A 14,442-nucleotide genomic window follows, 5' to 3' on the forward strand; every position below is an offset into this window, starting at 1 on the left:
GCCACCTGCAGAATCATGGGCTCAATTCCTCTGGGGAGACTGAAACTCCTGTTCCCCCCATGCCTACCTTCACCCTCATCCTGTAACTCCTCCCTTCTTCTCCCTAAATGGGAACTCACTGGCAGTGGGCATGACTGGGCAAGGGTGAGTCCCTATCAGAATCCTCTGTCTTCTTCCTTCCAGCCAAGCTGTCATTGCTGGGCCCTTTATATACCTGATGCTCCTGCTGGTCCCCTGACCAGCTCCCCTGCCATTTAAAGGCCAACGCACACACCTTGATGTTCAGCAACGACTGTGGGAAACTCATGCTCCCTTTCTTGCTCCAACAAGATCATAAAAATACAGTTGTGTGCAAGAGGCTGGCCCTCCAGATCCCTGCATGTGCCACCACATCCTTCAAATGAATCAGCTCTTTCAGAGGGACCAGCCCTGAGAGGGCAGAATGCTCATGAGCAGAAAGACAGAATGCAAGCTTTTCATTTGTTTGTTTTCCCTTTCTGGGATTTATGTAGTTTAACATTTTTCTTTTAACTTTTGTTTCAATAGAACAACTTTATTGACTTATAATCTATGTGCCATCCAATTTACCTATTTAACAGGTACAATTCAATGGTTTTTAGCATATTCACAGAGTCATGCAGCCATCACCACAATCAATTTTAGAACATTTTTCTCACCCCATAAAGAAATCTCATACCCATTAGAAATCCTTTCCCATTTCCCCCAGGAACCCCCAGCCCCTGGCAACTACTAATCCACTTTCTCCCTCTATGGATTTGCTTATTCTGGACATTTCAAATAAATGAGATCACACAACATGTGGCCTTTTGTGTCTGGCTTCACTCACAAAACAAGCTTTTGCTCCATATTTTATTTGCATTTTAATCAGAGTGACCATATAATTTGTCATCCAAACTGGGACACTTTTAGAGGGAAAGGGATGCTTTTCATACTTGTGCTGTGACAAGCAGCATAAACTGGGGTTGCACGGATGAGAACGTCCTTCCTTCTGCTGAAATGGTAAATAATCCACACCTCCCACCCACTCTGCAGCTACCTGCCTTCCCCTCCCTAAGTCAAAATCAGCAAATCTCAGTAACCTCAGGTCTTGCCAATAACGGAAGTTAATGTACTTCCAGAGTTGCTAATGCTCTGTTTACAGCTGAAGCATGCTTATAATTTATGGGAGAAAGAAGACTAATTTCCCCCAAAGAGACGAGAACTGGCAGTTTTATTTTTCATTTTGGAAGCATGAAATTTGACTGCACGGGGTGCAAACTGTGAAAGAAAGCAGATGCAGAAAACAAAGCTGTTATGACAAATGTGGGAAGGATGTCGTGAACTATGGGCCATCAGAATGAGACTCTGGGAGGCTTAATTGGGTAGGTCATGCGTCGCAGTTCTGAAAAGGGCAATGTAATTATTTATGGTTGTGCTGTTCAATGCACCTGGCTCAATGTCACCTCTCACTGCGATGGTCTCTCCCCTGCTCTTTTTGATACTCTGAAAATTGCTTCAGTGTTTGTAAGTAAATGCAAAATTTATTATTTTTTAATTATAGGTATCTGTTGGGTGCAGATAGAAGTTAAGGCTGCTTGACAACACCCTCCCTCACCGCCGGCAAATGAGCATGAGAAGCAATTCAGCAGCAGACATTTTTAACTATTGATTCCCTCCTGGCTGCAGCAAGGCTTGATCAAATAAGGAAATCTCTCTATCACCACACATAGTATTGAGGGCCCACCACATGCAAGCTACTACTCTAAACACCCTGTAAGAATTGCAAACGGAATATATTTCGGCTGCCTTGGAATGGCACCGTGCAAAAGGAAAAATTATATATAGTAACGAAGAAATCATCTTTCCCTAATCTGTCTCTGATCAGACCTCTGCATCAGCCGTGAGCCTAAATTCTCTAAGAAATCCACTGATTTTTCAATGAATTTTTTGTGTTCTGAATTCACTAAGAAAGCCAATTTGGACCACCTATCCCAGTGTGCTCAGAGATTGCCCCATGTGGAAGGTGGTTGGGTTCTTGCTGTTTAGGGATAGGCTCTGTCCTGGGAGCTGGATGTTGGGTCTTGACATCTCCAGGCCAAGGAGGCTCCCTTGTGACCATCCTGTTCTGGACCCCAGATGCAAATGTGCTCTGCTGGCATCCCAAGCAGCCTTTGTTTGTGTGTGTTTTGTGTCTCAGCTCATCCATCTGGCTCCCCTTCTGCCACCTTTTCTTCTATTTACGCCCACCATTCTCGATTTGTCTTCCAGCTCTTTCTGAACCAATTATGCTATAGACAGATTTAGTCAATTTCCAGGCCAGATGCTCAAATACATCCTCTTCTGCATTAAAGATCATCAACGTAGGCTCCCAGCCAGCCACAGGATTTACAGACCCTTGGAATTCCAGGAGAAATCCTCAGAAACTTTTCTGATTCGGGTACTATTCCCAAATTCATTCACTCGGGGGGAAAAAGGCCACTGATTTACTAACAGCGTGGAAAACATCTTACGCGCGGGTCCGCGGACCCAGTCTCTCCCATAGTCAAAAGATCTGGCCTAGACTAACTGGTGCAGGTATGTCCTGATATGATATTCTGCACAAGCTCCGCCACACACCACTTCTAGGAATGGTGAGCCATGTTGGAGAAGCCTCTCAGCAGTTGGGCAGACCCACGCCTCTAGCCTAGAAAACTGGGTTTTTCTCATCAGCGCTATTTTCCACACTTTCTTGCTGGTTCAAATTGTTGATGAAAAAGCCAAACTCTGTAAAACAATTTGAAGAGAATTATTCTGAGCCAAATGTGAGGACCATGACCCATGACACAGCTCCAGGAGGTCCTAAGAACATGTGCCCAGGGTGGTTGGGTTCCAGCTTGATTTCCTACACTTTAGGGAAAGAGAAGTTACAGGCAGACATCAATCAATACATGTAACGTGTACATTGGTTCCGTCTGGAAAGACAGGACAACTTGGAGCATGGGCTTGTAAGTCATAGGTAGATTCAAAGATTTCCTGATTGGCAATTGGTCGAGAGAATTAAGTTATTATCTAAAGACCTGGAATCAATAGAAAGGAGTGTCTGGGTTAAGATAAAGGGTTGTGGAGACCAAAGTTCTTATTCTGTAAAGTCCTATAGGTAGCTGCCCTTAGAGGCAATAGATGGCAAATGTTTCCTACTCAGACTTTTCAAAGGTGCTAGACTCTCAGCTAATCTCTCCAGCATCAGAAAAAGACCTGGAAAAGGAAGAATGTAAATTTCCCCAAGAGACAGCTTCGCACTGCTCTTTCAAAATATGTCAAAGAAATATATTGAGAGGGAAAATACTTTGATTTCTTTCAGGGCCTGCTATCTGTCATGTGATGTTATGCTAGAGTCGGGTTGGAATTTGGTATCTTATTGCTACCAAGAGTCTGTTTTGTTAATCTTAAGATCTCTGTTTTAATTTAATGCTGGTCAGTTGTTCCTGAATTCCAAAGGCAGGAGAGTATAATGAAGCGTATCCAACCACTGCCCCCCTTCCTATCATGGCCCCAAACTAGTTTTTCAGGTTTACTGTGGAATCCCCTTGGCTGAGAGGTGAGGTCCATTAAGTCAGTTGCCGGGCGGAGGGGGGAGGGGGCGGAAGGGTTAAATTTTATTTTTGGTTTACAGGGTGCTATTTGTGCAGAGTCCTCCGTATTTTCAAGGTATGTAGCATGTTTAAGACCATTATCTCTTGCCTCACCTTCAAGGTCCAGGAAAGGCAGCAGCACCAATGAAACAGGTATTTTAAGGAGGAAAAGCTCCTCCCTTCACCCCACCAGGGAAAGAAACTAGCCCCTCAGCTGGGACTCAGTGGATCCTTACAGAGCAGGTATTCTCGCCACCGGGGCAAAAATCCAAGGGCTCCGGGGTTCCTGGCTCATGGGAAAGTTGCCCATCACTTCCAGAGCCACAGGCAGATACCTCTTTACCATTCATGCTCTCCCAAAGGCATCCCTGGCTTCCTGCTGAGAAGTAAGTCTCAAAATTCAGTGTGCAAAAGGGCTCTCTAGGCTGGGTGCAGTGGCTCATGTCTGTAATCCCAGCACTTTGGGAGGTCAAGGCGGGTGGATCACCTAAGGGCAGGAGTTCGAGGCCAGCCTGGCCAACATGGCAAAACCCTGTCTCTACTAAAAATACAAAAAGTTAGCCAGGCATTGTGGTGGGCGCCTTTAATCCCAGCTACTTGGGAGGCTGAGGCAGGAGAATTGCTTGAACCTGGGAGGGGGAAGTTGCAGTGAGCTGAGATTGCACTGTTGTACTCCAGCCTGGGCAACAGAGCGAGACTCTGTCTCCAAAAAAAAAAAAAAAAAAGGGTGGCAGGGGAGCTCGCTAATCCACTTCCAGGGGTCTTAATTCAATGAGCCCCATAAAGCCACAGCTTAAACAAGCACCCAGGTGATGTCGATACAGGGCATCACCAACTGCAAAATACTAGCCACCTGGTGGCATGGCTGCCCTTTATCTCCAGGCTTCTTGGCTCCAAAGACAAATGCTCTTGATGCTACCCCATAGGTTGCATGCAGACTGCTCCACCTGGTTCCCAGGTATGAAGAGTCCAACGAAAGTCCAGGGGATACAGCAGAGGGAGGAGCCGTAGAACCTGGAGGCCAGACGGAGCACTCTGTATACAGCCTGTGGGCAGCGTGAAGAGCCCCTGGTCAAACCTGAAGACAGAGAGGACAAAACCAGTCTCACCTTGACCGAAGTCACCCCAGAGGAGCCATTGGTTTGAAGGCCTGAGGAAGAGAAGGATCCAATGTCACCAACAATTGTCCTACCACCATAGGTTAACCCTGAAGGTCAAGCCTTCCAAAACTCCCTCTGCTTTACTGATGATCAACATTACATTAACTATGTTAAATACTACATGTAGTACATGATGAGTGTGGAGTCAAAAGGAAGCCAGGCTAAACTTGTTCATAAAAAGTGCAATTTCCTCCTCTTTTTCCCCAAGGGGAATATAGAAAGATTTTGGCCTGACTCTGCCAATCCTGGATTTGCCTTCTGCTTGGGCTTTCCTCTGACAGTGCACGTCTGCACCTCAAGGGACATAATATACATTTGATATTGCTTAATAAACTTTTATTCTGTGCCACAAGGTGGGGACCCTCCTTGTGGGAGGCAACAGCATGTATGAAGACCCTGGATAAGACAGTGCTCTGATCACTCGCTCCTGAAAGTCTGTAGGGCTCACAGACTAGCAGCATCACCTAGAGCATGTTAGAAACACAGGTTCTCAGCCCTCACCTCCCAAATCAGAATATGCATTTAACAAGATGTCCAGGTGACTTGTATGCGCATGAAAAATCGAGAGGCTCTGCTTTGTTTCTCACAAACCACTGCGAGCTCGGATTCACGGAGGCACAAAAGGGTTACATAACTTTGGTTCTTAAAGTAGTATACTTCTGGATTTTGTCTTTACGGTAGATGTACCTCAGCCCATGCCTTTTCTTTTTCTTGTAAATACAGGTGTACAGATTTCTATTAATAAATGAATTCCAAATTGATTTCTGAAGCCAGAGCTGACTGTGCACTGCTGCACTCTGGTGGGGAAGACCTGGAATTGCAGGTAAATGCTGGCTCCCATACAATTCAGAAGGAATTCCTGTTAGCCAAGGCTCCTGGACTCCTCAAGGGAATCTTTAAAATTAGTAAGCACACTTTTTACACCTCACATGTCTCATATCTAACCTGTGTCTGGGTTAATTAAATGGATTTAAGACCTCAGGTACCTGACCGATCAGTGTTAACTTTGTTCTGAAGAAACAGTCACAGTCAATGTTTCTTACTGCAGTCTTTGGGCACAAGCATTTGGCTCTCTCTGGTACCTGCCACCTGTGAGGGTACACATGTCTCTGGTACATTAGCTCCTGCTACTGAGGGTCCTCAGCTCCATAGCAAGAGCCACTTGAGAATGACACCTGCATTTTTAGGCTTTGACTATGGGAGGATGCAAAAGAAGAAAAATGGTTCTGCCCCACTGCCTGGGCTTGGCTGAAGTGAAGATGACTGTTTAGGCAGCTCGAGGGGAATCCTCTGGGACTCTTTCCCAGGATAATTTTCAATACCCACCCCGGGGCCCCCTGGCCACCTCCCCGACCTGCCCAGCCAGAAGCAACCTCTCTTATTCCTGAGTGCTTAAAGCTCTTTGTCCTCAGCTCCTTGCACCCAGAGTTACCAGATTTACCAGGAGTAATGTGAGAAGGCAGTAACCGTTCCTGCTTGCTGTCCTCTGCTGGGCAGAAAGCCCATGGGGAGCAGGGATCATCTTTCGTCACTCGGGGCAGGAGTCAATGATGTACATAATCCTAGAGACAGATTTTATAAATGGCCAAGTCTATCCCCTTATTAAACTGCAGCCACCAGCATGCCCAGCCATAGAACTGTAAGGCCTGCATTCGCTGACACCATGGATGTGGGCCTCCTCTGTGGGGACAGCCAGCCCTGTACAGTGCTCTAAATATCTGTGGATCTCCTGCCAAAGTGCTCAAGGCTGATAGGGGGTGAGTGCCCAGGATGGAGCCACCGGCTGAAATGTGACAAGATGAGAGTCTTCCAGACTTGTGGCCCAACATTTCATCCAGAATAAAGCGTATCTGAGATTTTACTGTCTCCTTGAAGAACAATCACATTAAGTGTGATTGATTGGTTGAAGTGTGAGCTATAAGCTGGCATGGGGCAGGCCTCATATCAGCTTCGGAGCTGGAGCTATTGGGCCTCAACCATCGGTCCACACTAATGCTGTTCTCCTGGCCTTTCCAGCTGTCCTATCAAAGAGTGAGGAACCCCGTAGACTTCCCTGTTCTGGGTTCTAGATTTTAAACACCTTCCTGTGGCTTTAAGGAATGTCCTTCAGTCTGAATACAATCTTGCTTAGTCTGGGTTTCTTTTGACTGTAAGCACTCTTGGAATAGTGTAAGTCATTGTCAGGAAGCAATAGGGAAGAAAGAGGCTTATCAACAAAACCATCAGTGTCAGGTGTAGAAACTGCTGCTGTGGAAAGTGAGCCTGGAAGACCTGTCTTGAGTCCTAACTCTCTGTCTTTTTCTAGTGGGAGTCCCTGGACAAATCTTTTTTTTTTTTTTTTTTTTTTAAATTTATTTATTATTATTATACTTTAAGTTGTAGGGTACATGTGCATAACGTGCAGGTTTGTTACATGTGTATACTTGTGCCATGTTGGTGTGCTGCACCCATCAACTCGTCATTTACATCAGGTATAACTCCCAATGCAATCCCTCCCCCCTCCCCCCTCCCCATGATAGGCCCCTGTGTGTGATGTTCCCCTTCCTGAGTCCAAGTGATCTCATTGTTCAGTTCCCACCTATGAGTGAGAACATGCGGTGTTTGGTTTTCTGTTCTTGTGATAGTTTGCTAAGAATGATGGTTTCCAGCTGCATCCATGTCCCTACAAAGGACACAAACTCATCCTTTTTGATGGCTGCATAGTATTCCATGGTGTATATGTGCCACATTTTCTTAATCCAATCTGTTACTGATGGACATTTGGGTTGATTCCAAGTCTTTGCTATTGTGAATAGTGCTGCAATAAACATACGTGTGCATGTGTCTTTATAGCAGCATAATTTATAATCCTTTGGGTATATACCCAGTAATGGGATGGCTGGGTCGTATGGTACATCTAGTTGTAGATCCTTGAGGAATCGCCATACTGTTTTCCATAATGGTTGAACTAGTTTACAATCCAACCAACAGTGTAAAAGTGTTCCTATTTCTCCACATCCTCTCCAGCACCTGTTGTTTCCTGACTTTTTAATGATCGCCATTCTAACTGGTGTGAGATGGTATCTCATTGTGGTTTGGATTTATTCTAGTAAGCCATTCATCTAATCTGTTTTCAAGGTTTTTACCTTCTTTGCGATAGGTTCAAACATTCTCCTTTAGCTCAGAGAAGTTTGTTATTACCGATCTTCTGAAGCCTTCTTCTCTCAACTCATGAAAGTCATTCTCTGTCCAGCTTTGTTCCATTGCTGGCAAGGAGCTGCATTCCTTTGGAGGAGAATTGGCCGAGATTATGCCACTGCACTCCAGCCTGGGTGACAGAGTGAGACTCCGGCTCGAAAAAAAAAAAAGAAAAAATAATAATCTGTCCTATGAGCACAGTAATTCACATCCTTCCTCAACACTCCAAAATATCAGTAATATAAATACTATAAAAGTGTATTTCTCACTCACACAGACAAAGGCACGCCAGGGCTAGCATGGCAGCAATATGATGATCAGGGAACTGGTCTTCTGTCTTGTTGCTCTTCTGTTGTTAACATAAGACTTTTACTTCATGGTCCAAGACGACTTCTTGGGCTCCAGTCATCAAAATCACATTTCTGCCAGCAAGAAGGAATAAGGCAGGAGAATGAGCACACTGTTCCTTTAAGGATGCCTTTCTGGAAGTCATATATGACACTCCTTATATTTCATTGGTTAAAATTTAGTCAGATGACCACCTGAGCTCAAGGGAGATACAGTGGTCAGTTAAAAATCACATGTTCTAATACTAAAGAAGAAGGGTAAGTGAATGAATGGTAGGGGACAACTGGTAGCCTTCGCCACAACTCCCAAATCTATACCTCCAGGCCAGACTCCTCTATAGCTTCCACCACTTTGGTATTAAAAGGCATTTTAAACCCAAATGTCTAAGGCTGAGCTCATGATCTCTCCAAAACCAGCTCCATTTCTGATGTTCCCTTTCTCAGCGAAGGACACCACTGTCTAGCTGTGCAAGCCAGAAACTCAGGAGCCATCCTTGATTCTTAAGACAGAAAGCATTATTTGCTCACAATTCATCCTTGCATGGCTTCCCTGGGGTGGAGTTTAATTCCCTCTGTTACTGTCTTTGGGCTTTGCCATTTGGTGTCCTGTGGCTGATGTATACACAAAGACACTTTTTAGGCTTTGTCTTGCCGGTGACTTGGAATGGGCTGTGTGCTTTGGTGTGGCCTCTTGCCCTTCTTCTATCAACCATGGAGAGCTTGCCCTGTGTTGCTGCAGGTCCTAGAACAAGAGACACAAAGGGATGCCCTGAACCTCACCTGCGACCTGAAGCAGAAATGCCCCAGTCAACCTGCAGAACTATTAACAAGAGAAATAAATGATTATTGTAAGCCACTGAGAATTTGGAGTTGCTATTCAGCATTATAGGGGAGACCTAAGTAATACAATTATCTGACTCTCCACCTCTGTTCCTTCATTAAACCCTATCTGTGGATCTCAATAACATCTTAAAATCCCGTTCTTCACTTCATCTCCAGTCCCACCACCATCTGAGCCAAGCTACTGCCACTTTTTGTCTGGGCCACTGCAATGACCTCCTGCCTGTTCTCACAGCCTTTGCTCTGGCCGCGTGGCACTTAGCTCTCCACCCAGCAGCAAGGGTGACCTTGGAAAGGAATTACATTAATAATAGGAATGGGTCTGAACACTATCTCGGCCCAGGGGGTTCTGTTAGTCTTATCCACATACAGAAATGAAGGATCTCTTCCATCTGAAGCATCACTAGCCCATTTGGGTATGTCCTCGTTATTATTTTCTCTTTGGAAAGGGAATGTACATAGGTCATCAGCCATTTAATTGAGGAGATAGTTTGGATGGACTGAACAAAAAGGGGTGTCGCCTCTGCTGGGTTAGTGATGGGCAAAGTGCAGGCAGCTGGGAAGATGGCCCCTCAGCCCAGGCCACTGACAAGCCGCATGCTTTCCCCCAGATAGGGGCAGTCTGTGGCTGGGTTGGGGAAGCCTGGCTGGGTCCCCACAGGCACCCTGATGTTCTGGGGGGCAGAGGGTGAGCAGTCTCTCCACGCAGGCTCTTCTCTGCTCTCGATGTGGTTCCCACAGGTCAAGAAGGCCCTCTGGCCTCTGTTCTTCTCCTCTTAGTCCACTCCCCTCCCCCTGCGTTTACTCCAGCTGACCACTGTCTACTCACCTTTGAATGAACTTTGTTGCCCTGCAGGGCTCTGCTTTTTGAGTCACTAAAAGCTCTGCTCTTAAAAATCAGAGCTTTGGTTATTTCTATGATCTCTGAAGTGGATGTCGATAGTGGAACCTTGACCCTGGCTCTGTCTTTGCTTTCCAAGAAAGCACCATTTTAATTCACCTCAGCAAGAGATGCTCTGACTTACGAGTGCAAAAGAAGAAAAGCCCAGTCATACGTGAATAGCTTTAAAACATCTCAGTGTGCACCAGCATCACTGCACTGCTCCCACTCGAAACGGCCCATGGCTTTCTATTGTGCTTAAGACAAAAATATTCAATATGGCCCCAAAGAGCCCAAATGGTCTGGTTTTTGCCTTTCTGTCCACCTGGATATTGGCACTACAGCCACTGCAGCCTGCTTTCTGTACCTCAAATAAGTCATGCTGTCTCCCCAAGGAATCTCGTCTCCCCTTTCTCCACCCTTAACTCCTTCTCCTCCTTCCTCTGGAAGACACCTCTCAAGCCACCCAGCTTCTGTGGTTCCTGTGGAATGAACCCCCATATCCTGCCTCCCTTTATCTCAGGTGTTTCCTTCACTTCTTGGGTTAGTTGGTTACTATCTCTCTGTCTCCCTGATTGTGTAAGCTGCTGGAGAACTGACGTGTAGTTCTTTTTCACCACTGGTCTTTAGCAAATGAATGGAAGAAATAGATGGGTGAATGGATGGTAGTTCCTCACTGAAGACAATCTTGCAGTATTGAAGTTGGCAATATTCTGGTGGTTTGATGCCAGGCTAAGTCTTTGAGGCTTTGCCACAAATAGGGAAAGGATATTGATCTGCAAAGGAGAGTTTAACTGGCTGGTGATATGAGAATCCATTGGGTCCTAACCCAATTTTATTCATCAACGTGATCAGTGGCCAGATAGAGCCTTCTGAATGGCTAGAATATATTGCTGCCTCTGGGATAATTTGAGGTGGGAGAATCAAATCTTCCTAAGTCACCTGCTCCTCCCCTCTGGAAATGTTACCCCTCGTGTGGGCTGCTCTTCAAGAAACTTCCACTAAATCCAAATAATTCTAGGAAGGCTCAGTCCTCATGAGCTACACTTTAGGCAGTTGAATGGACAGCTGAGCCCTGGAGATCAGGGGAGTGGGATGGGGAAGCAAGAGGCAGGTGGAAGGAGAGAGAAATGGAGAGGTGATCAGGAGGCAGGCAGTGCGGATGAAACCCTGGCAGGGGAGTCGGGCATCAAAGGTCATCATCACCTTCACAGATTTGCCACACTCTGGTCCTTTTACCTTCATGCCTCATGATTCGACAAAAATGTCATTTCACCATTTTGACTTTTTTTCCACTTCAAGGAAGAAAGATACAAAAACAAACAGGATAAATTTATTTAGAGGTAAATGGAAGCATCCGGACATGGAGATGGGGTGTTTGGCGTGTGAACGTCTCCTCTGGAAAAGCTTAGCTTAGTCCTCCATTTATTCCTTCAAGAAATGCTACTGAGGTCTACCACGTACCAGGCACTGTGCAGCCACCGGAAATAGAGAGGGAACAAAATAGACAGTTTTATGCTGCAGAATTCTGGGAATTTCCCATGAAGGCTTTGAGAGAAAAGAGCATGCATTCTCTTGTGTCTGCCCGGTCTCCCACGGCTTGGAACTGCCTGGATGTGATGGGACGTGGGACTTGGGGCAAGTTGAGGAATATATTGTATTGTTGGGAGGCATAGCAAGCATATGAGCGAAAAGGAAGCACTCTTCTTCTTTCCCATCATGTTTGGGTTTTAGCGACAGGGTAGGGGAAGATAAGGGGAAAGAGGGATGTGAGTGAGGTGCTGGATTCCAGGAAATGTCCTCACTGAAGTTTGAATATTCTGATGGCCTGATGCCAGCCTGAGGCTTTGAAGCTTTGCTGCAAATAGGGAAAATATGTTGGTCTGCAAAGGAGAGTCTAACTGGCTGGTGATATTCAAATCCATTAAATTTGCTGCGTCTTATGTTATTTATTTTTGTTCCTGATACCCAATTTCTACACTTCTGCAGTTATGTAAGGGCTAGAATCTTCATGTCCTAGCATCCCACCCTTAATAAAATTCCCTTTATTCCTTTCCTCACATTTATTACACATCTTCCTCCCTCCCCAGGCCATGATAGTGGGCATGTACAAAATAAAGCTATCCTGCGATTTCAATCAAAGCCACATAATGTCTTTCTAAAGCACTACTCTGCTTTGAAAAGTCAATATTCCCCCACTGGCAATTTCCCATAATGCGGTTAGTTTAACAAAATAAAATTTGAGAAAACAAAACATTGTGAGAATGATTGTGTTCCTACAAGTTCTCCTTCATTTTCTACTCTTTGGCATTTCTTAGCATTTCTCATGTCCTACCTCATTGTTGGCTAAGTGAGAAAGCCAAGAAAAGCTGGCCTTAAGCCTTTTGAGAGAAAAGGGTGAAGTTTTTAGGGTCTCTTGCATGAAAGTGATAGAAACTTAATTTGAGCTAGCCAGAGTCAAAAATCAAGTAGGGCAGAGCTTGGGGCTTATTAGCAGAAGGAGAGGAGATGAATCCTGGGCAGTGGGATGAACAGGTGTCCACATGGAGGCCGAAAGCAAGTGGTTCCTTCTCCTTCCCAACCAGACCATTAGGAGAAAGGTCAGGGGTGGAGGCGCTGGGAGAGGCTTCTGCCGTTTGGGAAAGGTGTCTAGGCTGAGGGGTTGAAAGTGGTTAATTGGGAAAAGGGATTGTCCAGAGCAGTGTGGGACTCTGTTCTGCACCCCTTTGCTTGGCAAAAAGGAAAACCTCTCCAAAGAGCTGTCTGCAAAAGTTGTGTGCACTCTCACCAGCATGCTCCTGCATGGCATCCATCCACCCTGTGCACCTCCCTCCCCACTGAAGCTGTGCGGGACTAGATCACCAAGAGCCTCCAGATCGCCAACTTCAAGGGGTGTTTTGGTCTTTAAGTTGCTCTGTTGGACATACTCATCCACTCCTCTTGAAACCTTATCCTTTCTTGAGCGTCTGGGCATCGCTCTTGGCCTCTAAGGTCCTGCACTCTCTCGGTTTTGCACCTACTTCCTGACCTCCGTCATTCTCCTCTGCGGGCTTCTCCTCCCCTTGCTCCCTAGCTGCTGGGCAGCATCAAGGTTTGGTCCTGGGCTCTCTTCTGGTGTCTGTCTATGTGCTCCCTTTAAGTAGTTTCAGTGATCAGCATTTCCACCTAGATGTCCTAGAGACATCTCCAATTCAGACATGAAAACAGGACCTTTGAAGCCCTTCACTCCGTCCAAGTCTCATCCTCCCCATACCTTCTTGTCTCTGCAAGAGGCACTGCCATTCACTTGGGTACTAGCGCCCGTAATTACTGCATCCCATCCCGGACTCACATGTCTATTCTCCTCTATCTAACCTCTGTCTAACCCAGTGGCAAGTTCTGTTGTCTGTATTTCAAACTATATCTGGTACAAGCCCATCTCTCTTTATCTCCACCACAACCATCTGGGTCAAAGCCACAGTCCCCTCTCATGTGGCCAACGGCAGCAGCCCCCTCACGGGTCTCCCTGTTTCCTCTTTTGCCACCTCCCACAATTTTCCACAAAGTGTTCTTTGAGAGGCAGATTATGTCACTTCCCTACTGAAATCCTTTCGCTGATGTTCCATTGCCCTGAGGATAAAGGCCAACAAACTTCCGCCTATTCTGGCTCCTCTTAACCTCACAGCCTCATCCCATGACCGTCTCCTGCTCTTTTGCTCTGCACCAGTCACACGGCCCCAGTGTTCTCGGACTACACACAGCTCTTCCCTGCCCTGGGGCCTTTGCACTCACTCCTTCCCCGACTTGGAAACATTTTTCTCTAATTGCTTCCTTGTCGTTATCTTTTTTCTAATCACTTATGACTCAGCCTAAATATCACCTCCTCAGAAAGACATTTGCTTTTTAGCACTCAGCTATTTCTCTCCGGTTACAAATGATCATTTGCAATCATTTATTCATTTAATTGTTTACTGTGTCTCACATTAGAAAGATTCCAAGGACAGGAATAAAAACATCTGTCATGTTCTCTAGTTCTCATTAATGACTAGCCCAAGACCTGGCAGATAATGTATACTCAAGGAATGGCTTTTGAATGATGAGTACAAATAGCATCAAGATAACTACCATTATGTCAGTCAGAGTTCTAATTTTGAGTGCTGAACTGTAAATGTTCTGTGGGTGAAACTTTTTTTGAAATATTTAAATGACCTGGAATTGAGATCATGTTATGTCTTAAGGTGAACTCAGAGAATTTCATGCTGCATTAATTTTCTTTTCTTTTCTTTCCTTTTTTTTTTTTTTTTTTTTTGAGGAGTCTTACTCTGTTGCCCAGGCTGGAGTGCAATGGTGGAGTGCTTGGCTCACTGCAACATCTGCCTCCTGGGTTCAAGTGATTCTCCTGCCTCAGCCTCCCAAGTAGCTGGTATTACAGGCACCCACCACCATGC

General features: G+C 45.6%; 1 long non-coding RNA gene across 2 annotated transcripts in view; it reads right to left on the minus strand.

The window, feature by feature from the left end:
* Positions 1-519: 519 nt before the first annotated feature.
* LOC141408959 (uncharacterized) overlaps positions 520-14,442 on the minus strand; it is a 35,051-nt gene continuing 21,128 nt past the window's right edge. Inside the window, exons 3-6 of one of the 2 annotated variants that reach the window (XR_012426785.1) lie at positions 8,222-8,370; positions 7,897-8,102; positions 4,721-4,761; positions 520-2,763 (exon numbers count right to left, since the gene is read on the minus strand). This is a non-coding gene — a long non-coding RNA (uncharacterized lncRNA). Of the gene's footprint in view, positions 2,764-4,720; positions 4,762-7,896; positions 8,136-8,221; positions 8,371-14,442 lie in introns of those variants that run through there. The other variant, XR_012426786.1, reaches the window with a different exon arrangement.

Source organism: Macaca fascicularis, chromosome 17, assembly GCF_037993035.2.
Source record: "Macaca fascicularis isolate 582-1 chromosome 17, T2T-MFA8v1.1".
Lineage (NCBI taxonomy): Eukaryota > Metazoa > Chordata > Mammalia > Primates > Cercopithecidae > Macaca > Macaca fascicularis.